At 42.1% G+C, this 27,413-nt stretch overlaps 1 pseudogene; it reads right to left on the bottom strand.

The window, feature by feature from the left end:
* Nucleotides 1-19,236: 19,236 nt before the first annotated feature.
* LOC124728104 lies at nt 19,237-19,354 on the bottom strand (annotated as a pseudogene).
* Between the last annotated feature and the right edge of the window lie 8,059 nt (nt 19,355-27,413).

The following is a 27,413-nucleotide window of genomic DNA, read 5'->3' as shown; positions in this document are numbered from 1 at the left end:
TGTTCAGCAGTAACTTCTCTGACTCTGACATTACGGTTATCGTCAACTGCACGAAGAATTGCCTCGTCCATTGCAGGTGTCCTCGTCGTTCTAGATCTTCCCCAGTCGCGAGTCATAGGCTGGAATGTTCCGTGCTCCCTAAGACGCCGATCAATTGCTTCGAACGTCTTCCTGTCGGGACACCTTCGTTCTGGAAATCTGTCTCGATGCAAACTTACCGCGCCACGGCTATTGCCCCGTGCTAATCCATACATCAAATGGCCAACTCCGCATTTGTAAACATTGCACTGACTGCAAAACCACGTTCGTGATGAACACTGACCTGTTGACCCAACGTACTGATGTGCTTGATGCTAGTACTGTAGAGCAATGAGTCGCATGTCAACACAAGCACCGAAGTCAACATTACCTCCCTTCAATTTGGCCAACTGGCGGTGAATCGAGGAAGTACAGTACATACTGACGAAACTAAAATGAGCTCTAACATGGAAATTAAGCGTTTCCGGACACATGTCCACACAACATCTTTTTTTTATTTATGTGTGAGGAATGTTTCCTGAAAGTTTGGCAGTACCTTTTTGTAACACCCTGTATACTGCTCAACAAGTGTGGAATTCTATCGTAAAATGTAGTCTAAAATACTACAGATATCACTAATCTAGGCACTTGATGTATTATCTAGTTAGATCCCATGTACTGCATAGTGTTTACTAATGGCATGCTCTGTGGCCGTTTCCCAGTCATGTTAACATATTGCTGCCATAGGGGCGCAGCACAATAAGTCAAGTATAGCAAGAGCTTCATTAATTCTGTGTTCAGCACTGCAGTAACACGCTACATAGAGGCATACAACACTTTGATAGAGTCAGGATAGTGGCTTTACTTTCAGTAGGTCATATATTGCAAGATGTTGCCGATCGGTTACATGCTACTCAAAGTGGTCAGCCTAAGGTGCAAAGAAAACACAGAGAGGTGGAAAATGTGAACGGTAGATCTCGCAGTGGTTGTCCTTACATGAGAACATCAATGCAGGATCGTTTCCCCCAACTGTCAGCTCACAGGCGCCCAACATCAACTGCAAGAAATGTTGGAAATGACTTCTCCTGGGTAACAGGGATTCATATCTCAGACCGAACAGTGCATAGAAGATTGCGCCAGGGTGGTCTTCATTCCAGACGACCAATGAGAACTTTTACACTGAACCAATGGAACTGACACAATCGAAGGGCCCGGATTAATCCACATCAACATCGGACCATTGCAGAATGGAATAATGTCATGTTTGCTGACAAGACCAGGATTGGTTTGCGACCAGACAGTAAATGTGCTTTGAAGGAGCACTAGATGACACCAGGAATGCCGATACGCTCAGGAAGTCCATCCGTTCGCTGGTAGAAGTATAGGGTTCTGGGCTGCAGTAATGATGGGACAGCGGACACTGCTAATTCCCATCCTCGGCAATCTGTCTGATCCCCAATACCTCCTAGAGGTCCTACAAACGATTTCAAGGCCCTATAGATATGTGTCAACTTCATCCTAGTTGATGACAATTCAAGAGCACATTGTACTCTAGAAGTGTCTCGGTATCTTCAAAGATGCAACATCAACCGAATGCAATGGCCAGCACAGTCCCCAGACATGAATGCAATCGAGCATGCATGGGACCTGTTGAAGGTAACCATTGCACAGCATCTGAATCCACCTGACAATCTTCAGGACCTCACTGAAGCTGCCATTGAGGAGTGCGACCTCATACCCCAAGATAAAGTTGATGGTCTCATCCAGAGCATGCCTCGCAGAATGGAAGAACTCATCCATGTGTGGGGAGGACATACTCACTACTAAAGACTGATGATCAACATCGTGAGAAAAAGATTTTCATTATTTTTGTTTTCAAGATGGGAGAGAGCTTGCTTTGTTTTGTAATGATTTTTTGTAACAAGCTAAAATTGTTCTTTTGTTCAGAAGGAATTTTGTTCTTTTGTAATAAGGTACTGTAGAAGCCTCAATGATTTTACTATACTCTACATTAATTATCTTTTGGTGTTGCAATTTTTTCGCCGGTTTACATATATATACACCGGCGAAAAAAATTGCAATATATATGTATATATATACCCAAAAAAATTAATATGTGGGTCAACATTTCTAAAACTCTAATTGCTCTCTCTCAAACGCCATCCTATGGGGAGGGAGGGAGAGTTTTAGTTTTAGCGAATCAAAAGTTACGAGGTAAATAAGTATTTTTTGTTTATCCGTAACCATTTTCCACGCAAAAATGAGAACATGGATTTTCTTGAATTACAGCGCCAACTACCAAGAATCAAAACAAATGTTTAAGACAAAATGTACGTAGTTTTTTATGTAGAATCTGATTCCGCAATAAAAAATGGGGGTTCCCATTTGAATTTTTAAAGCTGCCTCCCGCCCCACCCTCAGGGGGCTGGGGTGGCAGGCTAATTCTAGCACCTGTAGATGTCCCCCTCGAAAATAATCAACTTTGGATTCTACACTACGCCTACTACCAACATTCGTCTATGTCGCACACCTCATTGTTGGTGTTGCGATTTCTTTTTCCACATCAGTGTGTATATAGGGTGTCTCTCCTAACAGTCATAGGTCACGTCTTCTCTGGAATATAAGCAGATATTTGCAGTTTCGTTTTTGCATTGTGCAGCTGGAGTCTGAACAATAAGTGCCCATCACGTCTTTCATGCGATGTACAGTGTAGACGGAAAGTGTCGATTTGTTCCCGTTGCAAACGAAATGATTTTTAAAGCGGAATTTTACGTGCCCATTCGACAGGGCAGTCCCAGATTAGTGTAGAGGAACGACAGGGTGGCGGACGAAAATATTGCTCAAATTCAGGATTTTTTTCTCCATACAGGAATGTAGTAGACAACTAGGGTTTGCTGCAGTGAATAAAGCATACATCGAAGTTTTTATTGTAATTTTTTTATTGAAAAGCCGGCCGGTGTGGCCGTGCGGTTAAAGGCGCTTCAGTCTGGAACCACGTGACCGCTACGGTCGCAGGTTCGAATCCTGCCTCGGGCATGGATGTGTGTGATGTCCTTAGGTTAGTTAGGTTTAAGTAGTTTTAAGTTCTAGGGGACTGATGACCACAGATGTTAAGTCCCATAGTGCTCAGAGCCATTTGAACCATTTATTGAAAAATATTAATATCTTCACTGTGTGATTGTGATTTTCCCGAGGCAGCTCTGAAAGGAGGCAGATCGACGGTTGTCGTTTAACTCCGGTTGCGGTTACCTGAAACATGAAATTAACATATTTAAAAAAATTTACGAAATTATAGATATTTGAAAAATTGCCATTTTTGGACCTCTCTTTTTTGGCCGAGAAAAATACTAAATATCTACATAAAAAAATTAGATACGACGAACTAAAGAGAATTCAGTTTGCTTAAAAAGAGACCAAAACTCCTTAAAATCGGATGAAAATTGTAGCGTGGGCGACGACAGCCATGCCAAAAAACATTGTTTTGAGAAAAACGCGTTTAAAGTTTGACAAGTATTTATCATATAAAAAAACGGACAAAGCTTGAAACTTACAGGGTATCATCATTGCCCGATCCATAGTAAGTATCGCCCCGGGTAGTGGGTGGCCGCCTTCTGCTACTTTGGCCTGATAAACCCCCATTATCGTCCTCAAAGCCCCTTTCGTCGCTGAGCGCCTCGCCGCTGGCATCTCTTATCTTCACAGATTCGGCGTATTTCATGTCCGATTTTGATTTGAAGGGCATTTGCCACGTGCATTAATGCAGTATGGCCTACATTGCCACCCGGTAAGCCGTGCGGTCTAACGCACTGTTTTCCGGCGGGAAGGCGTGCCGGTCCCCGCCACGAATCCGCCCGGCGGATTAGTGTCGATGTCCGGTGTACTGGCCAGCCTGCGGATGGTTTTTAAGGCAGTTTTCCATCTGCCTCAGCAAATGCGGGCTGGTTCCCCTAATTCCACCTCTGTTACACTATGTCGGCGATTGCTGCGCCAACACTTTCTCCACGTACGCGTACACCATAATTACTCTACCACGCAAACATTGGGACTACACTCGTGTGGAATGAGACGTTCCCGGGGGATCACTGGGGGCCGAACCGCACAATAGCCCCGGGTTCGGTGTGGGGTGGCGGTGGGATGAGTGGACTGTTGTGGGGTTGTGAACCACTGAGGGCTAAGGCGGGGGCGAAGCCTCTCCGTAGTTTCTAGGTCCCCAGTTCCACACAATACAATACAATGGCCTACAATGAATAGACTTGGGGCAAAATCTGAAGCGTTGTTGACAATTTCGCTTCGGCTGGATGTTATTTTTCGGAGAGTATCTCCAAGCGAGACTATTGAAACTTTCGTTCACGTTTTGAGCAAAACCGCCCAAACAACTTTCCAGCAAATCAGGTTTACTCAGATTGTTGTAAATACGTGTGATTGCATCGATAACGGCTTGTGGCAATGGCTTTTTGTGTTTATAACTTTCCAATTCAACGTTTGCTTTAGCTTTAAACACTCCCAGGATAGTTACTTTTTGGTGTTAGAGCACAATATTTTAGGGAATAATTCTTCAATGTGTATATATGCGAATTCTATAATAAAAACTCTTAGTTTTTTTTCGACCGTCACCCTGTCGTTCCCTCTTCAGTAAAAGAGGAGTCAGTCTCAATTGACGTTGTGCGCTAAGAAGGACTTACAAAGCTTGTCAGTACGTACTCCTGGGCAAGGGTTATCGGTTGCCATCGGACATTTGTCTGCATCTACCTATGCTTGTATATCCCTTATATTGTGATGAGTATTTGAACCTAAGGGTTCAATTAAAGCAACAGGATCTGCCACTTTCACGGTTCGGAAAGTTTGGAAAGTTGTGGTAAGTTCCTATGTGACCAGACTGCTTAGGTCATCGATCCCTAGGCTTACACACTATTTAATCTAACTGAAACTATCTTGCACTAAAGACAATGTTGTAGAAGTTGTAGAATTTTGGAACACGTATTATGTTCGAGTATAATGACTTTTCTGGAGACTAGAAATCTACTCTGTAGGAATCAGCATGGGTTTCGAAAAAGACGAATGTGTGAAACCCAGCTCGCGCTATTCGTCCACGAGACTCAGAGGGCCATAGACAGAGGTTCCCAGGTAGGTGCCGTGTTTCTTGACTTCCGCAAGGTGTTTGATACAGTTCCCCACAGTCGTTTAGTGAACAAAGTAAGGGCATATGGACTACCAGACCAATTGTGTGATTGGATTGAAGAGTTCCTAGATAACAGAACGCAGCATGTTATTCTCAATGGAGAGAAGTCTTCCGAAGTAAGAGTGATTTCAGGTGTGCCGCAGGGGAGTGTCGTAGGACCTTTGCTATTCACAATATACATAAATGACCTTATGGATGACATCGGAAGTTCACTGAGGATTTTTGCGGATGATGCTGTGGTATATCGAGAGGTTGTAACACTGGAAAATTGTACTGAAATGCAAGAAGATCTGCAGCGAATTGACGCATGGTGCAGGGAATGGCAATTGAATCTCAATGTAGACAAGTGTAATATGCTGCGAATACATAGAAAGAAAGATCCCTTATCATTTAGCTACAATATAGCAGGTCAGCAACTGGAAGCAGTTAATTCCATAAATTATCTGGGAGTACGCGTTAGGAGTGATTTAAAATGGAATGATCATATAAAGTTGATCGTCGGTAAAGCAGATGCCAGACTGAGATTCATTGGAAGAATCCTAAGGAAGCGCAATCCGAAAACAAAGGAAGTAGGTTACAGCACGCTTGTTCGCCCACTGCTTGAATACTGCTCAGCAGTGTGGGATCCGTACCAGATTGGGTTGATGGAAGAGATAGAGAAGATCCAACGGAGAGCAGCGCGCTTCATTACAGGATCATTTAGTAATCGCGAAAGCGTTACGGAAATGATAGATAAACTACAGTGGAAGACTCTGCAGGAGAGACGCTCAGAGCTTGGTACGGGCTTTTGTTGAAGTTTCGAGAACATACCTTCACCGAAGAGTCAAGCAGTATATTGCTCCCTCCTACGTATATCTCGCGAAGAGACCAAGAGAATAAAATCATAGAGATTAGAGCCCACACAGAGGCATACCGACAACCCTTCTTTCCACGAACAATACGAGAACCGATAGAGGTACTCAAGGTACCCTCCGCCACACACCGTCGGGTGGCTTGCGGAGTATGGATGTAGATGTAGATGCAGATGTAGACAACACACACACTCATGCCCCAGGGAGGACTCGAACCTACGACGAGGGGAGCACAGTCATCACGAGGCAGAGAAAATCGAACCAGGGTGTGGGTAATGGATTGGATACTCTTAGCCTCGTCTATGTTTTTATAAGACAGTGTCTGTGCTCTTCTGCATGTTCACAATGCTAACACGTGAAGAAGCAGATCTGGTGATCGAGTACGCCAGGGCAACATGTCGACACACTACAGAGCGTGTTGGGTTACAACAGCAGCACGTGGGCGAGCGTTACCTGTTGGAATTCACCCCCTGGAATGCTATTCGTGGATGAAATTAATAAGATTAGTATCGAGATTTCAGACACTACTGTAATCTTGTAATATAATAATGTTAGATTTAATTCATGCAAACTTGTAGCACACGCTATAAAACCAAAGGGTTTAGCTGCCGTATCACTGACTATTCCATAAAACTTGCTACAAATCTTTAACGTTGACGCATCTGCGCTACCTGCGCTGCCCACTGCTGTGTATAGGTTACGTGTTAGCCGTAAAGACGTTAGCTAATTAGTTTCGCGTTTCAGGAATCTATTGCAATATAAACTGAAATTTGTAGCGATGTATAACAAACTATTTACGTTAAGATAACTAATTAATTTACAAATATGGCTACATGTTGACCAGCAACAAGTTCTTTTTTATTAATTTATTTAATTTATATAGTTTCGTAACCCAGCATGAAAACCTGTGGATTCAACCCAACGTTGCTCCATTGTTCAGCTTTTAAAAAACTTAATGTAGATATGGCTGAAAATTTCTCGTTGTAAACACGAAAGCCACTTCTTCAAGAACTGGTGGAAATTGCTCAACAATATTTCACGTTGTTTTCTGTTTAACAGGCTCTTTTTCTTTGTTTCGCCACCTTGTCACGATCTGCTGGCTATTGAGAGCAAAATTTATATTGATCACTCACTCATGAAATAAAAACCCTGGCAGTAGTTAGCACAGTAGCACATTTTCTTTGAACAGTACCACTGATATCTATTTTAGATAAAGAACTATTTTATTAACTCTTTTAAAATCAAACTACTTGATTTCTACCCAAGAAAATGACATCGATCATACATTACCCAACTTCCCGAGCTAGAAGGTGGACACATTATATATACGTAATGCAGTGCCTCAGTATTCTCGTATTTTCTTACAGCCAGATGAAAAACGGTAACAAAAATACATTCACTTTGACACGGTTGACACGTTTCTTATTTTACTTAGCCTGTTTTCGAGAGTGGATACATAGTTTTATACAAACTTTATCGCTGTTTTTTCACACTGCGCAAATTGCCTGAAAAAGTTATTAGAGGAACTTGATGCCATCTATTAGTCGTTGCGAGCAGTTACAGCATGTCTTACACTTGCTCACACATTGAACGCTGCTTCGCTCTCATTAGGTGATCGTAGTGGCTCGTGCTTGTCGATTAATGAAACTGAAATACACAATTATCAGTAAATCGTCCAACACAATCTTCTCATTCACATTTAAATTAAATTACACTTAAATTTATTAGTTTGATGTCTGCCTTGTCTTATTTATAGCTGACTGGCACAGAGACAGAGATTTTATTCGCCACTCCTGTGACGTTTTAGATTGCATAATAAACCCAGTATGGGACCTGACACGTGCCATGTAACTGTGGGGGTACCGCTGCCAATATATGCTACCAGTGGAACGAATTTTCATGGTGATTTGCTGCCGGTTATGGTTAGTGGTATGGCTTATTCCTGGCATCGGAGTACGTTTTTTTATTACGTGGTGGTATCAAATGAAGAGGTACGAATGAAAAGAGCACTGAATTTATATCATGTTTACGAATGATGGTAACGTTAAAGAATCGTAAGTGACAGTTGACAGGTACGTCAGAAAAAAAATTTTGGTTTGGCTAATGAGCTGGACATAGTACCACTGCCATTCTTTCGTTAACAGTATGGGAGCGAAAGTATACAGCAACGGAGATGGAGGCCACGCTGTTCGTCAATGTAAATTTGCAATTGTGTACGTACAGTATATATGAGACTGTATGAGTGCGTATAGAAGAGGCAAGATATTGCTGAATATACCAATGTAGGTATCCTGACAGAGATACGATATCTTGGCGTTAAAAACGTGGGTATACAGGGTGTATCATAATTAATGGCGTAATCGGATACAGTTGAAAGTACACGATACTAGAAGCAAAAAAGTCTCACAAGGGGAGGCCGCCAATTGTGAAATTCAGATTCGATTCATACTGCGCATAATAAAAGGTCATGGCCAGAGGTGTGATGTGGCAAAGCACCAAGATGCACTTCTCAGCCGTTGTCGAGAAAATCGACAGTTAAAAGAAACCGTTGTGGTGAAATACTCTCTACGATTTATAATTTCCTACTGCGTCGTGGCGCAGAGGTAAGCACTCGGGTTCGTAATCTGAAGGTCGCCGGATCGAATCTCGCGCCATGCAAACTTTTTTTTTTTTTTTTTTTTTTTTAGTATATCGTGGGATCTCTAATTCGAACGTTTGACTTACACTATACATATTCGTTTCGGAATATCGTTTCTACTTCCGTTAACTACACGTGTAAACATTATGAAGACAATAACATTTGTGAAATACAACTTTGTTTGCGGAAAGCATAATCATGTTCGAAGTCGCCAGTTTTTCCACGACAAATGACTTTCAACGACTTATTATATGCATAATTGTTGCAACTGATTGCCGGGAATATAAATATATATATATACTATAAAGAAGTTGCATGGCGCGAGATTCGATCCGGCGACCTTCGGATTACGAACCCGAGCGCTTACCGCTGCGCCACGATGCTGTAGGAAATTGTAAATCGTAGAGAGTATTTCACCGCAACGGTTTCTTTTAACTGTCGATTTTCTCGACAACGGCTGAGAAGTGCGTCTTGGTGCTTTGCCACATTACACCTCTGGCCATGAGCTTTTATTATGCGCAGTATGAATCGAATCTGAATTTCACAATTGGCAGCCTTCCCTTGTCAGTAAAGATAGGGTCGAAAATGCCTACCTTAAGAGCTACGAACAACTTTTCATCTTCGATAGTGTGAAGCAAATCTCTTCTACTGCAAGCTCTTTGCTTACCACATTTTGGGAAGTAGTAGTATGGGCCAAAACAAGAAAAAAAATCTTCAGTAAACATATGCTCTAAATGCATACCTTAAAAGTTATGAACAATTGTTCATTAGAAGTGTCGTGTTTCCAAGTAGCGAGATGAGCACGTGCTCATAGCTCTTAATTAATTAATTTATTTATTTATTTAACCTGATCAGATTGGGGCCATCAGGTCCTCTCTTACATGGGACCAGTGCTCCACATATGCAGCATTTCACACATCAGAGTTACATCATGACAATAGTTTAAATAAGAAAATTACTCTAGTGACTTAAGGTAAGCATTTTAGAGCACATGTTTACTGGATATTTTTTCTTGTTTTGGTCCACATTACCATTTCCCAAAATATGAAAAGCAAAGAGCCTTCAGTAGAAGAGATTTACTTCTTTGCATCGAAGATGAAAAATTGCTCGTAACTCTTAAGGTATGCAATTTCGACCCTATGTTTACTGAGACTTTTTTACTTCTAGTATCGTGTGCTTTCAACTGTACGCGTTTACGCTATTAATTATGATACACCCTGTATGTCTCTAGGCCATACGAGAATCAGAGCATTTTTCTTGGAAGTTAAAGTATTGATGGACAGTAGCGCTTGTCATTGTTATTGATCTCGAATGGTGTTGTCAATCGTAATAAGAATAAAGAAGAGTCATTATCTGCCCCATATGTGGAACCATCGATTCAACTTCATTCTCTGATAAGTCGTTATAATTTTTTTTTTAGAGATTTTCTTCGAACTTTTATAAATTTGTGATATGTTTTTTTTTTCTTTTTAAAATGAAATTTGGTATCAGCATACACTCTTTAAAGTTTTGATTACGTGTTTCCTCATGATCAGTTTAAATCCTCAGTAACTAAAGTCTTCAAATACGTTATCATGATATTTTCATTTAAATATTCTTGATAAAACATTGTTTTCTAACTTTAAGTTTGCGGAGTTTTGTATGTATTGTACCGCACCTAACAAATCCCTAAGGAAGATTGAAAATGAACTATTTCAACGTGACATACAACATTGTACATATTAGACGTTCAGTTATTTCTTTTCATTAAGAGTTCCACACGTGAGCGGCAGATCGTAGCGAGCCGTCGCGTTGGCGGCCAGTCGCTTCGTAGAGCCCACGTGTGTGGGCAAATCGCGGCGATCGGTCGTTCCCCAGATAGCACAGTAAGCTGGTTTCAAACTTGTTTCCAGATGTAAAGCTCAAGTATATAAGCTTGATCAAAGCTGGAATATTCAAGCCTGTTAGTTGGATTCAAGCTTGAAACAAACATCAAAGTTGGCAGAGTTCAAGCTATATTTCAAGCTTGACTTATCAAGTTTGGCTCCAGCTGTATCTACACACGTGGAATACAGCCTGGTATTTACAGCTTGTTTTAAGCTATATAATTATTAATCTGAATTTATTAAACCTAATTAATTAAATAAATATCAGAATGGAAATGGTGTGAAAAAAAATTATCAAGACATGTACGTTTAAAAATTTTTATTTTCAAAGTGTTTAAAATTGTTTTATTTTAAATTTTAATTATTCTGAAGCCCCTCCGGCCCCAGCACACAGACCAGAGCAGGATCAAATACCGCTGACTTCTGCTGGTACAATGATCCTGTAACAGGTAAAAGAAAATGTTAGCCATACTTAAACATAAAAAATGTAAAAAGTTGAAACTGATCAACCTAAATATAATTTATGCCCCAGATTAGCAAAATAACTTCAAACTCACTGATGTAGTAAGAATCATTAACTAGTATAAACGTCACTGAGTAAGCAGCTGCTTCTGGTGACTTCATTCCAAAGGGTTTTTAAAGTAATTTGAAATAACTTTTTGTTTGAAATTTTGAAAGTAAAGATGACATTTGGGTAATTTTGCGATGACTTCACGAAGAAGCCACACATCACTATTTCTAACAGTTTCAGGGCCATTTAATCTGATTTATAAAGAAACAATTACTTGAAATCATATACACCTCATACTGTAAGCTTATAAGGAAACTACCGTTTAGAAAAATGTAGACGGTTTATTCTATCCACAATTATATTTTGGTGAGTAAAACTGAATCAAAATGAAATAAAAGATGAAATCGAAATGAATTTAAGAAATTACCAGTTCAGTGGAACTGAAATGTAAAAGAACAAAAAATGTTCTCCTTGTCATATTTTAATATTGCCTTTTATTAGATTTCAGCCACATTACAAATAACAATAAAAGTAAGAAGTACCAGTAGGCCTTGCAGTATTATTTCACCTAGGGAACAACAAAATTAAGAGCAATTGAAGACCAGTCAAAGCTATGTAAATAAAAAATACTGACACCTATGTAGTGATTGGTTCTTGATGCACTTTTCCCGTTCACCATGTCATTACTATTTGTATTAGCAAAGAAACTTTTCACACTTCACGATTATTCATTCATGGTGTGACACATGCGAGTATTTACAAGTAAACAAATGTAATAGGGCGATATATATAAAAAGGCGAGATTTTAAAAAGGTAAAATAACATTAAGTTTTAATTTATTAGTGCCACGTACTAGAGAGCTAGTTTAAAATGACCTTTTTTGCTGAACAACTTGTAATATGTTTTCTTAGCTGGTAATCCATTTCACTTTCATCCAGGTTCAATTTTTCTACGTAAAAGAATATGATATTTCTTTACGTTACGTAATAATATTTAACATTAGTAATATGAGAAAAAAGTGCCAGCGTACCTGTAATACACTATATATCTTCTTCAGACCCGGTGTAGCAGTAAGGCAGAGGACGCCACACACTTTCCGAACTATTTTCCAGTATAAAACAAACTTCACAACAGTCAACAATCATTAATGCATGTCACAAAAATAAAATGGCCGTAAACCTAGCAGAGTCAGTGCAGCTGCAAGGCTTATAAACGCTTGTGGCGCTTCCTGTGGACGTCTATGGAAGCTATGCTGCGCGCGCATCTGCTGTACAGCCTCCCAGAGAAATTACAGTTTATTTCAAGCTTGGGAAAATTATTTTAATTCAAGCTAAATTTTTACAGCTTGATGTAAACTGTGTAACAGGTTGATTTTTCAATCTCGAATTTTCAACTGAACCTAAACTCGATATCAACCTTGAAGTAAGCTGTGTAACAGGTTGATTTTTCAATCTTGAATTTTCAACTGAACCTAAACTCAATATCCACCTTGAAATAAGCTTGAGTGCTAGCTGGGTCACCGCTGAAAGTAGGGAAATCCCAGAAAATCTGTTGGAATCGTATACGCAGCAATGTGTGACACATGGCTGAGACTCGTTTCTCTAGCTATTAAAAGTAACTTTGTTTCGTCCTTCTTTGACCATCTTGTGTAAGAACTTTACATTAGAATTTACAGTTATTCAGGGACCATGAACTACTCTGAGAAGTGAAGTGAAGGCCGGAATTGCCGTTTATATTAAGAATATAAAATACGCCCTCCGATTTTCTAGTGATTAGCATTTTGAAGCCTGTTCTATAGAAGTAGAATTTACGGGAATATCATGTAACAATGGGCTCCATTCAATGATTCTGAGTTATTTATGAAACAAACACACGAATTATTAAAGTTTCAACTTCTAAACAGAATGACAAACGTACTGTAATGTTAAGTGGACATTTTAACTTAAATGTTCAGGGTAAACACATTATACAGCTATACCCAAGCCCCTTGGTATTTCATATAATCTAAGTCCCTCGGCAACGCCTATATAAGACAAAACGTGTCTGGAGCAGTTGTTAGATCGGTTACTGCTGCTACAAAGGCAGGTTATTGAGTTTGAACATGCCGTTGTATTTGGCGCACGAGCGATGGGACACAGTGTCTCCGAGGAAGCGATGGACTGGGGATTTTCCCGTACGACCATTTCACGTGTGTACCGTGAATATCAGGAATCCGGTAAAACTTCAAATCCCCGACATCGCTGCGGCCGGTAAAAGATCCTGCAGAACGGAACCAACGACGACTGAAGAGAATCGTTTAGCGTGACAGAAGTGCAACCCCTCCGGAGATTGCTGCAGATTTCAATGCTGGGCCATCAACAAGTGTCAGTATGCGAACCGTTCAACGAAACATCATCGATATGGGCTTTTGGAGGCGAAGGCCCACTCGTGCACCCTTGATGACTGCACAACAAAAAGCTTTACGCTTCTCCTGTGCCCGTCAACACCGACATTGGACTGTTGATGACTGGAAACATGTTGCCTGGTCGGATGAGTCTCGTTTCAAATTGTATCGAGCGTATGGACGTGTACGAGTATAGAGACAACCTCATGAATCCAAGGACCCTGCATATCAGCAGGAGACTGTTCAAGCTGGTGGAGGCTCTGTAATGGTGTGGGGAGTATGCAGTTGGTGTGATGTGGGATCCCTGACACGTCTAGATACGACTCTGACAGGTGACACGTACGTAAGCACCCTGTCTGATCACCTGCATTCCACTCATGTCCATTGTGCATTCCGCCGGACTTGGCAATTCCAGCAGGACAATGCGACACCCCACACATCCAGAAGTGCTACAGAGTGGCTCCAGGGACACTCTTCTGAGACTAACACTTCCGCTGGCCACCAAGTTCCCCAGAAAAAATGGGTTCAAATGGCTCTAAGCAATATGGGACTTAACATCTGTGGTCATCAGTCCCCTAAACTACTTAAACCTAACTAACCTAAGGACATCACAAACAGCCATGCCCAAGGCAGGATTCGAACCTGCGACCATAGCAGGCACGCGGTTCCGGACTGAAGCGCCTAGAACCGCTCGGCCACAGCGTCCGGCCCAAGCTCCCCAGACATGAACACTATTGAGCATATCTGGGATGCCTTGCAACGTGTTTTTCAGGAGTGATCTCCACCGCCTCGTGCGCTTACAGATTTATGGACAGCCCTGGAGGATTCACGGTGTCAGTTCCACCCAGCACTACATCAGACTTCACTCGAGTCCATGACACGTCATGTTGCGGCACTTCTGCGTGATCGCTGGGGCCCTACACGATATTAGGCAGGTGTACCAGTTTCTTTGGCTCTTCAGTGTATTACAGGGCTATTACAAATGGTTGAAGCGATTTCATAAATTCACTGTAGCTCCATTCATTCACATATGGTCACGACACACTACAGATACGTAGAAAAACTCATAAAGTTTTGTTCGGCTGAAGCCGCACTTCAGGTTTCTGCCGCCAGAGCGCTCGAGAGCGCAGTGAGACAAAATGGCGACAGGAGCCGATAAAGTGTATGACGTGCTTGAAATGCACTCACATCAGTCAGTCATAACAGTGCAACGACACTTCAGGACGAAGTTCAACAAAGATCCACCAACTGCTAACTCCATTCGGCGATGGTATGCGCAGTTTAAAGCTTCTGGATGCCTCTGTAAGGGGAAATCAACGGGTCGGCCTGCAGTGAGCGAAGAAACGGTTGAACGCGTGCGGGCAAGTTTCACGCGTAGCCCACGGAAGTCGATGAATAAAGCAAGCAGGGAGCTAAACGTACTACAGCCGACGGTTTGGAAAATCTTACGGAAAAGGCTAAAGCAGAAGCCTTACCGTTTACAATTGCTACAAGCCCTGACACCCGATGACAAAGTCAAACGCTTTGAATTTTTGGCGCGGTTGCAACAGCTCATGGAAGAGGATGCGTTCAGTGCGAAACTTGTTTTCAGTGATGAAGCAACATTTTTTCTTAATGGTGAAGTGAACAGACACAGTGTGCGAATCTGGGCGGTAGAGAATCCTCACGCATTCGTGCAGCAAATTCGCAATTCACCAAAAGTTAACGTGTTTTGTGCAATCTCACGGTTTAAAGTTTACAGCCCCTTTTTCTTCTGCGAAAAAAACGTTACAGGACATGTGTATCTGGACATGCTGAAAAATTGGCTCATGCCACAACTGGAGACCGACAGCGCCGACTTCGTCTTTCAACAGGATGGTGCTCCACCGCACTTCCATCATGATGTTCGGCATTTCTTAAACAGGAGATTGGAAAACCGATGGATCGGTCGTGGTGGATATCATGATCAGCAATTCATGTCATGGCCTCCACGTTCTCCCAACTTAACCCCATGCGATTTCTTTCTGTGGGGTTATGTGAAAGATTCAGTGTTTAAACCTTCTCTACCAAGAAACGTGCCAGAACTGCGAGCTCGCATCAACGATGCTTTCGAACTCATTGATGGGGACATGCTGCGCCGAGTGTGGGAGGAACTTGATTATCGGCTTGATGTCTGTCGAATCACTAAAGGCGCACATATCGAACATTTGTGAATGCCTAAAAAACTTTTTGAGTTTTTGTATGTGTGTGCAAAGCATTGTGAAAATATCTCAAATAATAAAGTTATTGTAGAGTTGTGAAATCGCTTCCGTCGTTTGTAATAACCCTGCGTGATCGCTGGGGCCCTACACGATATTAGGCAGGTGTACCAGTTTTTTTGGCTCTTCAGTGTATTACTATTAAGTCTTCTAACCCGTAATCGCTTCAAGTGGGAAGAATAACAGTTTGAAAGCTTCAGTAACTTTTCGCGCTACGAGTCCAAGCTTTAACTTTGAATGCAGGAACTATCCCCAAACTGAGCGATGGGTACAGACCAATGAGGAGATACTTATTATGAGTTACTAAGACAGACCGCTAAAGAATCAAATGCATCAAGGAACAGAGTTGAGCAGATGTGTGTGAAATCTTATGGGACTTCACTGCTAAGGTCATCAGTCCCTAAGCTTACACACTACTTAAACTAAATTATCCTAAGGACAAACACACACAACCATGCTCGAGGGAGGACTCGAACCTCCGCCGGGACCAGCCGAGTTGAGCAGAAGACGTTAATAACGACTGTAATGAAAAACAAATGTAGATGAGCCGTCGTTTAGCCAGACGAATTGTTGCTAGATGAGCCAAGGAAGTTCGGTACTGGATTCCAAAACATAAGGAAAAACCGAGCAATGTGTTGGAGCAGCATGTACGTATATTGCTCAAATCCATAATGGATAGAGAAGTGTAGAGGTGATCATAAGGCTATCTGGCAGTAGCATACAAACGGTTGATAAACATAAACAGGTAACTATGCCTAAATCCTATAATTTGGTCAAACGAATGGATTATTTCAGATATATTTAGGAAATTAATTTAATTGTGTAAACTCTTATTTTAAAGTTCATTGTCACAGGGATTCTGTTGACATTCCTTGGATGTCAAGCAATGGAAGTAATAGAAATGGAAGTTGTGAGTTAACAGTAGTACCTAGTAACTGTGTTGAGATTTTACTGAGCTGATCATGAATCTCCAGCAGTATTGGCGACAGTAGCTGCTTTTGTGTTGCCCAGCAACCATGTTCCCAGGTGCACTAATAAATTTTGGAAGCTGTTGCTGCACACACACCTTAAAAGAACGACGTCCGACTCAGACCATGTGTGACAATCATAACCTAGAGCACGCAAAGATGACCAGTATTGCAAAAGCAGGGCAACGCTCGTAATTCATTGCTACACACCGTGCGGAGCTATAGCAAGGTGTGCAAACGCAGCAGACGGCACCCGAAACAGTCGTTTTGCAAATTCTACAGTACGGAGTAATAACGTGCAACATTCGACCTCTGATGCTGAGAGGCGCTATTGTGCTGATGATAAATGCAGTGGCAGGGAAAACCGCCCATACTTGTGATACCACACTGAGGGCAGGACTCCTAACACCTCTAGGTGAACGAGGGCAAATGGCCACCTAATACGCTACAATGACATGATGTCTGGCTTGAAATGTCCCTGTTCCAGATATGTGGTCCTTAGCGTCTGGTCATTCCGTCTGTATCAACGATACCGACAGAATGGCAGTCTCGCTAGTTGTAGGTTAGCTCTGCTGGGGAACCGTGGTGTGCTGCTTGGTCCCTGTTTGAAGACTTCAGCTACAAGACAGCAGCCTGCCAGCTGTGGGTGGACTTCATTGCTCGCTGCTGTCACTACCGACAGGTCACAGCCGAGACTGATAGAAGGCGAAAACCTGTTGGGTCTTTCTCTGGTATCGGATCAAACCGACTGACTGAAAGCTGCCTTTTTTCCACTTGCTAGGTGGGTGCCTGAGAGCTGTCTACCAGGATGTACGTGTGCCGCCTCCTTGGCTGTATGCTGCGTGTACTGAGGGAGCCCTGGGCTTTCGCCTTCAAAACAACCACCATCCGGAAGATGCTGCGGATACAGGTCTAAGTGCACGAAAACCTTTGAGAGCACTGAGTCCATTCGTATCCACTGAGGCGCGCCCCCTGGCTGCCTCGCAGGTCCCTGCTACCGCCTCCACGCGGTCTCGCTGTCAGGCAGTGTGCCTGACCTGCCACTCAAGCCGCCAGAGTGCTGTGTCTAGCATTACTCGCCAATGCCTGGATGAGCAGCCTGTCCCATTTCCTGAGTGCCAGAGAAGACAATATTCAAAGTAGCAATCACGTTAATAAAATGTTACTACAGCTACCGCTGTTTCACTGAAGCCTTTGGGTATAAGTCTGGAACACCCACCAGCGCTCAGAGCTCGACCCCTGACACTTGGAACATCACCGCCTCACTGTCCAACCTTGACACCCACTGACAGCCGCGTGGAGTGGCCGCGCGGTTTGAGGCGCCATGTCACGGAGGTTCGAGTCCTCCCTCAGGCATGAGTGTGTGTGTTGTTCTTAGCATAAGTTAGTTTAATTAGTGTGTAAGTCTAAGGACCGATGACCTCACCAGTTTGGTGCCTTAGGAATCCACACACATTTGAACACCCCTGACCTCGTGACCTGAAGAGTGACCGTTACAAATCTGTGAACAGAAGTGGGCCCGTCGAACCCAGCACCGTCCCAGCTGGCGTCAGAAGTGGGTCACCACGCTACAACTGGTGACCACGAGTTGCTTCATGACACCAAACTTCATCACAAGCGCTCGTCAACTTGACATTACTGTCTGCACTTGGAAGGAAGGCTGGTGAGTGAAAGTTCTTTTGCGACCTTGTAGCTAGCCTTTTTGTTTCCTTGTGCAATTTGGTGGCCATGGTAGAGCTTAGAGACACTCGTCTTAATCTAAGAATAGCTCTGCTACAGCATCGTGAACCTCCTGTTCTGTCCGAATTCAGAGATAATTGTCGCGAAACATATTTACACAAGTCACGTGTGCATTTTGTAATCTTTCTGGGCACGAGTTGCCATGCACCAAGACTGTGCCAGTCACATGTTTCACTTGGCGACGTTGGGGTCATATGGCACAATATTGTAATGAATGCAGATGGACTATGACACGCCGCAGAAATTAGAGAAACTCTTTTGGTATTGTGTATCTTATAATTTGGACCTGATATTCGCTTGTCTTGTTCTGAATTTTTCTTTGGTTAGGCAGTACTAGTGTACTCAAAACGTCAATGGAAACACGACCGATTTTTTTTTTTTTTTTTTTTTTTTTTTTTTTTTTTTTTTTTTTTTTTTTTTTTGCCACTATGACGGAAAAGACTGTTAGATTACAAACTGCGCTTGAGGAGAAAATAGCAGAACTGGAACATTACAGAAGCCAGGCAGAAGCAGTGCAGGCTGACAAGGAACATGTACCGGGACAATTTCAGGATGTTAAAGTCACACAGAGTGTGCCCCCTCCTTCTATCGATCATGCGACAGCAAATTTAATAAGATCTTTTTCTGGCAAGGCAACATGACCAAGCACTCCGTCGTCAGGCCACAAGTGGCCCATCGGGACCATCCGACCGCCGTGTCATCCTCATTTGAGGATGCGGATAGGAGGGCGTGTGGTCAGCATACCTCTCTCCCGGTCGTTATGATGGTTTTCTTTGACCGGAGCCGCTAATATTCGGTCGAGTAGCTCCTCAGTTGGCATCACGAGGCTGAGTGCACCCCGAAAAATGGCAACAGCTCATGGCGGCCCGGATGGTGACCCATCCAAGTGCTGGCCATGCACGACAGCACTTAACTTCGGTGATCTGACGGGAACCGGTGTATCCACTGTGGCAAGGCCGTTGCCTAAGGCAACAGAAGAAATAACTGTATTTTTCAATGACGTTTTAGCTTCAGCCGGGCTGGGTGGATGGTCTGACGAAACATGCCTCCGTAAGGCCAATTTATGACTGGTTGGGGAAGCTAACGCGTATGCCATGAAACTTTGCGGGAAGCAAAAACATTTGAACAATTACCTGAGGCGTTACGCACAGCATCGGAAACAGAACAATATTCTCTTCTTTAGGGAAAAGTTAAACACGTTGGCTCAGAAGCAGAACGAGTCGGCCGAGTCATTCACGGATAGGTTCCGATGATTCAATGTTCAGACATATGGACTGACACTAAATGAAGAATGCGATGTTAAACCGAGAAGCTGAAAATAGGACTCTCGATGTGTTTTTGCGTGGCATTCCTCCTGAAATGTCACCTAGGGTTATAAAGGAGAATGCTTCCGATTGACCGCTGTTATCAGAGAAGCTACGCACTTGCAGGATATAGATATTGGGATCAGGAGTCGTGGTAACCGTCGTGTGTTTGTTTCGACAGCAAAATGTTACAGGTGCGGGTGTGATGGCCATCTCCAGAAACAGTGTCATCAGGCAAAGTACTACGAAAGTGAACAAGTTAGTCACAATGGCCGGGAGAGAAGGACTGAGAAACGAGAGAGTCAGTACCGGGGGAAGCATTCGTTAAACACGAACGGAATATACCAGCCGTCGGAAGACGTTCCCAATAAAATGTGATATTGCACAGTTAGATGCAGATATGGAATGCTGCTTGTGAGGTTTTGTTAGTGGCAAGGAACAGATTTTTAATAGCTATAGGGACGCATGTTTCGGTCGTCGCACTAGATCTCTTGAGTCGTAAGAGAGTAGGAGCCCCTCCTCATAGGTTACATAGAGTAGGTAACAATGATATGCATTCATAGGGAGAAACACAACCTGTAAATGCTGGTCTGTTGTTTGAACTGCGTGTCTGATCTGGTACGGTGTTTTGCCTATCACGTTTCCCTCCCTGATAGAAAGTTACACTCACATGCTGATCTGCGGCCCCTGGATCGTAATGACGTCGGACTTCTCTCTGCACGTGTTTCGTCGCGTAATTGACAGTTTCATTTAATGACAAAGTGGCTGTGGGAAAGTTACAAAATATGATAGGCTGTAAGCATGATTAAAATGGCATATATATTGCAGAAAACGGCACGAATGTTAGGCAGCCCTGTCACAAGATTAAAAACATGTACTCACAAATCTAAGGGACTTGGATCGAAACCACCTTGCTGTAGGACAAGGTTTTATAACAAGAAAACAAATCGAAATACACTGAAATTAAACGAGATTACGTACAGCCCCCAGAGAGCGAAGAATGGCTGAACGAGAGAATGATAAGATGCCAGCCATGAGATCCACATAAAGAGAAAAGGAGCAGGGACCGAACGACAAAGCTTACTTCATTACGATTTGTGAGGTCGCGATACCGGGTGTTCGCTGTATCAGTGGTGTAATTGTTCGGTAGCAACCAAGTGCTGCAAGCTTTCGAACGCGAATCATGCTGGTCTACAACGACGGCGCTAACACACAGCCTCTCCCTAGGTGATGAGATACAACACTTCGGTAACAAAACGGCAGCGAGTTCCTCAACACTATTGTCCGCGAAGTGAAGACGTCCGAGGTCAGCAACCGAATGGGGTGTAGCGTGGCTCTCGGTGCTGTTTGTAAACTCAGGTGGCGTGCCGCAGTGTGCGTCTGCATATCACGAGTGGGTCCCAGCAGCCAACATGACAGCGGTAGGGACCAAACTGTTGGTGCGCCCTCAACCCCAGAGGGCGGCACAGTCTCTTTGCCTCTCAAACTGAGGCACCAGCCTGGGCAGTGAATTCTCCCCACGAAGGAAAACTGGTATGCCCACGCCACTGCATGGCTTCATCTTACTTTCAAACGTAACCGCCAGCAACTGTTACGCAAATTCGCCATTTTGAGCATTTCCTCCATTACCCAAATAAAGAACGCGAAAACTACTCTGCTCCCTCCATTTGATAGTCCTCCATATAAGAAATCATTCGGTGATACTCGTTGTCTCGGGAATATTACTCTAATTGCATAAAACGCCCAGTTTTGTTTTATGACTTGTTAATTAAAGAGCCATCCAGTCTCAGATTATTATCAATGAGTTTAAAATTTTGCTGGCAACTAGAATCTGTGATTGACATTATCTAACTAATTTTATTTAGATCTCTTTCTTTGTAATGGGAACTGGCCGTTGTGGTGACACCCTGGGCGTTGAATGTCCCCAAAAAATCTCTGCAGTCACGTCCGAAAGGACCGACACCACATACATAATTACGGCGATGACGGCTAACGACCCCTTCAGTGCAGATGCACACCAAGCTCGAACTCTTATGGAAATCGGCGAGATGCCGCGGGTAATGAGGCTAATGAGCAAGGGCACTAAATCAGAAGTGTGTAGTGTTGTTGTGGTCTTAAGTCCTGAGACTGGTTTGATGCAGCTCTCCATGCTACTCTATCCTGTGCAAGCTTCTTCATCTCCCAGTACCTACTGCAACTTACGTCCTTCTGAATCTGTTCAGTGTATTCATCTCTTGGTCTCCCTCTATGATTTTTACCCTCCAATACTAAATTGGTGATCCCTTGATGCCTCAGAATATGTCCTATCAACCGATCCCTTCTTCTAGTCAAGTTGTGCCACAAACTCCTCTTCTCCCCAGTTCTGTTCAATACCTCCTCATTAGTTATGTGATCTACCCATCTAATCTTCAGCATTCTTCTGTAGCACCACATTTCGAAATCTTCTATTCTCTTTTTGTCTAAACTATTTATCGTCCATGTTTCACTTCCATACATGGCTACACTCCATACAAATACTTTCAGAAACGACTTCCTGACACTTAAATCAATACTCGATGTTAACAAATTTCTCTTCTTCAGAAACGTTTTCCTTGCCATTGCCAGCCTACATTTTATATCCTCTCTACTTCTACCATCATCAGTTATTTTGCTCCCCAAGTAGCAAAACTCCTTTACTACTTTAAGTGTCTCATTTCCTAATGTAATTCCCTCAGCATCACCCGATTTAATTCGACTACATTCCATTATCCTCGTTTTGCTTTTGTTGATGTTCATCTTATATCCTCCTTTCAAGACACTGTCCATTCCGTTCAACTGCTCTTCCAAATCCTTTGCTGTCTCTGACAGAATTACAATGTCATCGGCAAACCTCAAAGTTTTAATTTCTTCTCCATGGATTTTAATTCCTACTCTGAATTTTTCTTTTGTTTCCTTTACTGCTTACTCAATACGCAGATTGAATAATATCGGGCATAGGCTACAGTCCTGTCTCACTCCCTTCCCAACCACTGCTTCCCTTTCATGCCCCTCGACTCTAATAACTGCCATCTGGTTTCTGTACCAATTGTAAATAGCCTTTCGCTCCCTGTATTTTACCCCTGCCACTTTCAGAATTTAAAAGAGAGTATTCCAGTCAACATTGTCAAAAGCTTTCTCTAAGTCTACAAATGCTAGAAACGTAGGTTTGCCTTTCCTTAATTTATTTTCTAAGATAAGTCGTAGGGTCAGTATTGCCTCACGTGTTCCAACATTTGCTCGGAATCCAAACTGATCTTCCCCGAGGTCGGCTTCTACCAGTTTTTCCATTCGTCTGTAAAGAATTCGTTTTAGTATTTTGCAGCCGTGGCTTATTAAATTGATAGTTCGGTAATTTTCACATCTGTCAACCAGTATAAGTTGAATATTTGGGTCTGATGCGAGGCTTCATAAGGTAGTCCATGTGGTTGGCATGACCACTGCATCTGGTTTTTGTAGTGGGCAACATATCGCCTACTAAGCACGAGACCCAGGTTCGAATCCCAGTCTACCACAAAGTTTCAACTTGCACTATTGATAAAAATCTGTACTCACTAGGCACTAATCTCTTAGTTCCTCTGTGTTTTGATTCATAGGGCTGCAGGACCAAAATGGTCCCTGTTCTTCCAGATATGTCTGGTCATCTGTAATAACACACTCTAACACTGCACTATTTTCACTGTACTTTTGGACATTCACATGGTAAGGGTCCTATCATTTGTCGTATTTACTAAACTTTTGATCTTTTGAAGTGCATTTCATGTTAGATGTGGCTTTCAATTTAACAACGCCCTAAAATTTGCGAGTAAAACATAAACTGAAAAGGGCATATGACAAATCTGATGGCTTTTGTGAGGTAATGGGCGAGTCGTGGCGCCCTGAAAATATTCTAAGTTCGGAGTTGGCGGGGCCGAGCTTGGGCCTCTCGGCAGGCCGCGGCCAGGCAGCAAACACCTGGTGCCGAACGTTAGCACAGCAACCGCGTGATGCTCTAGAACGGCTGACCCACGCAGCTGGGAATTCCATGGTGACACTGTGTTGATGAGGGAGACACGCCAGGAGTGCCAAAGATGGCGGACTTTGTGAAACCTTATTGGCAGGCATTTCACAGTTCCTATAGAAATTAATAGTAGCCACATGAATCATGATACCTCAAAAGGAAACGTGTACATTACCATTATTTGCACGACGATTCTGATGGTGTAATCAGATTTTCAATATCTTTATTAGTTAAAAGTTTAGTATCTGAGGATAAATTATACAAGTAGCACCCAGCATCGAATTTCCAAGATATAAACGGTTCATCCGATTTTGTCGATCGCCGTGTCTTTAGACAGCTGTTAGTGTAAATCTAAATTGATATAAATTACAGGCATGTAGCTTGAATAGTACATGAGTTATTGGAGGTCATAGTGGCTGATTACTATTGATCGCGTCAGGCCATAAGTACTCTACAGTTACACGAAAAAACGGTAGCAACTTGCTTATAATTATATTTATTCATGTATGTCTTTGTTTATATCCGATATATAGTATTCATGAAGAAATTGGTTAAATGTTTACTGTGTTTTAGAAAGCACAGAGACATTAGGCTACTGGCCTACCTTTTGTTGCTATTCCTTTGATATATGTTTATTAAATTTGTTCATGTATTTAATAATGTGTGTTAGAGCGTGTTTATGGTCGAGCTGTAGGAATATTTATTTGATTTCAAGTTATTTAAACGTAAATTCAGTATTTCGAATGTGTTTCATTACGTCTGTGTGGGTGCATTGGCTTGAAGATATGGCGTGAGCGCTCTGGCCAATCACAGCGCTTGTGAATGGAGAGACTGGATGGAAGTGGGAGAAGAGTATCGTTTTGAGAGAGAACACTAGGGGTTGCGGACAGTGCGGTGCGAGGGGGAGTACGGCACAGGACCTGGCAAGTGCTGGACGCGACGGCGCAACGGACGCAGAGAGACTTAAGAGAATGTGGAGCGGTTTGCGCGTGGTCGCGAGAGATAGAAATACTTCAGAGGGCCGACTTCTGAACTTGTGAGATTTCCGAGGTTTCTACACTGAAGATGTAGTATGCGTTTAGAAATGAGTATCTCGCGAGCTATGTTCTCGTTCATAACTAATTACGTGCACTAGGAATTACTGTTTCCCTGTTATTCAACTTATATGTTATTTAATTTCTGGACCATCGACACCAGTAAGTGTTTTGCAGAAATATACCACATTCTCAAAAGTGCTTCTACTATCGTACTTATCATTTAATGTCGTTGAGATAGTACCTGCAGATTTTATTTAATTGCAATCTTTCATTTATAAATTTCTATATTAATTCGCAACTGCCGAATGATAAGAACCTTCGACCATTCGATTCATGTCTGTATTCATATTGCATACTGTAGACTCAGCAGTATTTGGCTTGTAATGCGGCAACTATGTATCCCAGCCCCTAGACAACGAAACCAGGCAAAACTTTTAATATTTCAACTCTTGAGTCGGAGGGTACGTAGTTGAGGGCCACCACCTCACATCCTTTCATCATTTAATTTGAAAGCCCGCACTCTGAAGTATACAGGATTGATTGTAATAACTACGCTTTTTTAATGTAAGGTTTAAGGAGCATTCGCAAGTGTGTAACAAAACTGCTTTGGCATTGTATTAATCAGAGACTAATCATTCTATATGAAGTACTGAGAATAACATGCTTATTCTGTGCAGGGTACAAAAAAGCCTTGCTTTCAGCTTATCAGAAGAACTTGAAATTTACAAACTGAAAAAGAAGAGCCACCAAAGGTGATCAATGGCCAAAGCGATTTTGTACCCAGTGCCTACCTTGCTCTGTTTAACAATGTTCTGTTCTAATCACTGAAGGCCTCTCTTTTATATCTTATCTTTGTCTTTAGCTAGTATAGAGCACTTTATACATTTACTTCGTTTTCTTACATTGAGCGTCTTTTCTCTGTTTATATAATATTAACTTATGTAATATTAATGTATATAATATAAATTTCATAAACTAGATAATATTGTTAATTTACTGGTACGATATTTTATCATTCTGTTCTTGGAAAATGTGTGTCGCAGGGTACGAGGGGCCCACTAGCTGTTAAGTTCCTCTGACCACCTCTCGCCTACGAGTATGTGCCATTCTGTCATTCACGCCAACAGATTGCACTAATTACTTACTACGTTCTGGTTTCGTTCCTTTGACTTGTTTCCGTACTTGTTTTATCGTTTTTATGTTATTCTGTGAACTCTGTAAGCTTGTCCTTGAGTAGGTTATTATATTTTTATCTAAAATTCATCACAAGAGCATATTAGAATTATTATCACTTGACTATTTCCTTTTTAACAATCTAACTTCGATTGTGTTTTAATTTATTGCATTTTATTACTGTCATAATTTATACACCTGGTAAACCTCCTTCAGACTTAACTGACTGTATTCTTCTTTTTATTCTACATTGCACAGTCATATGATAGAAGAATATGTGAACGCCTACATCTGGTGAGCTTGCGACATACATTTTGTGGTTACTGTACGGCAGTTAGTTTTAAACAGTAGCGCTTTTGACAAAATGACTGAAGTATATACGATATTTCATTTATGTGTGGCAATGCTGAGCTGGTTTTGTGTTATGTTTCGACGATGCCACCGTGGCCCCATTATATTAGTACATGTTCTTAAAACAGGTATGCCTCGTCATGTTTGAAATGCATGATTTTCACATCTATGTCAATAATACTTTGCATTGTGGCCTATTTGATTGTTTTAAGTTGTAGAACAATCCACTGGTTTCTGTTTTTCCCATATTTTGCTGCAGAGCTGGAGATGGCCATTGCTGATCGAAACTGGTAGTCCTAGGATCTAACATTTTTATGACCATAAATGGAAATAAAGAATTTTTTTGCTTTGGCCGTTATCTGGTTCTCAATATCTTCAGCCTGATCACTTTGTATAGAAGTGAGCTGCCTTGGTTTTAACTTACTTTACTTTATCCCATAGCAGTACTTCCCATAGTCTACTTTTGTCTTTACCGGATCTATGGTGATTCTTTGCTGTCGGCATTCAAATAGCATTTACCCTCATATAAAATGTCAAGGCCCAAAATGCATTTCACTATTAATTCATTTGTGTTTAAGAATGGGCTTTTTATTACTCCATTTCTTAACCTTATTTCTACCTGTGTCTAGATCCTGACATTCCACGATTTAACTCTGTTGGCACCCAGGATTCTACAGTTCTAGACATGATACTTTGGTAACTATGTAACCTCGTGTATTTTATTGTATAAACTAACTGACATAATATGGGTGTCTCTCATATAACTGTTATACTTCACATACCAGTTAATCATCCCCAGTCGAATTACTTGGGAAGTGGTAACACTGTTGGCTGCACTGCATTTTATCAGAAAGTTGAGTGGAGCTGTGTGTTCATGCGCCAGTTCTTGTGAGACGCTGATATTGTTGTGTTGTTACAGAAATGGTGCAGTTAGCATTAGAACAGCGAACTGACATTGTGGAGTGTTACATAAAGACAGGCTTCATACAGCAATGTAATGAAATGTTTCGTTCAAAGTATTATGGTAGGAAACTCCCCACGTCAGCATTATTCAAAATATGTACAATAAATGGAGGGCTGTAGTATCCGTTCTGAATGTTCATAGGAACAGGCAACCGGTAGTGGGGATCCCTGAAACTATAG

Source organism: Schistocerca piceifrons, chromosome 1 (genome assembly GCF_021461385.2).
Source record: "Schistocerca piceifrons isolate TAMUIC-IGC-003096 chromosome 1, iqSchPice1.1, whole genome shotgun sequence".
In the NCBI taxonomy this organism is placed as follows: domain Eukaryota; kingdom Metazoa; phylum Arthropoda; class Insecta; order Orthoptera; family Acrididae; genus Schistocerca; species Schistocerca piceifrons.
Note: the sequence above shows the minus strand (reverse complement) of the source record. Positions and strands in the feature narration are given on the sequence as shown.